Source organism: Bison bison, unplaced genomic scaffold (assembly GCF_000754665.1).
Source record: "Bison bison bison isolate TAMUID 2011002044 unplaced genomic scaffold, Bison_UMD1.0 scf7180017864487, whole genome shotgun sequence".
NCBI lineage: Eukaryota > Metazoa > Chordata > Mammalia > Artiodactyla > Bovidae > Bison > Bison bison.
This window is the reverse complement of record NW_011495047.1, coordinates 7,191,508-7,191,983: the sequence shown is the minus strand read 5'-3', so window position 1 is coordinate 7,191,983 and position 476 is coordinate 7,191,508. Positions and strand designations below refer to the sequence as shown.

The window sequence follows — 476 nt, the reverse complement described above, 5'->3', positions numbered from 1 at the left end:
GTCATGGAGGGAGAGGGCAGAGGGACGGGTCATGGAGGGAGAGGGCAGAGGGCGGGGTCATGGAGGGAGAGGGCAGAGGGAGGGGTCATGGAGGGAGAGGGCAGAGGAGGGGGTCATGGAGGGAGAGGGGCAGAGGGCAGGGTCATGGAGGGAGAGGGACAGAGGGCGGGGTCATGGAGGGTTGCTGTTTCCGATGGGGTGGCACCGGGGCTCTGATGGGGTGGGCACCGAGGGCTCTGACAGGGTAGCCTTGAAGCAGAGCCCTCTGCACTGAGGGAATGAACCCTGTGAGTCGAGCATCCATGGATCCAGCACACGTTTGTCGTAAACTTACTATGTGGTTTGTCCCAGGGAGACAAAGAAGAGTCAGACTTGAGTCATGTCCATGAGGAACTCACAGTCCAAGATGTCTGTTTCAGGGGTCAGTCTGTTGTATTCTTTAGGAAACAGCCCGATTGGCCAAAACCATCCCAATA

At 58.4% G+C, this 476-nt stretch overlaps 1 protein-coding gene across 1 annotated transcript in view; it reads left to right on the top strand.

Moving 5' to 3' along the window:
• Window positions 1–476, top strand: part of TMEM63B (transmembrane protein 63B) — a 28,257-nt gene that overhangs the window by 18,831 nt on the left and 8,950 nt on the right. The gene's annotated exons all lie outside the window — the stretch shown is intronic.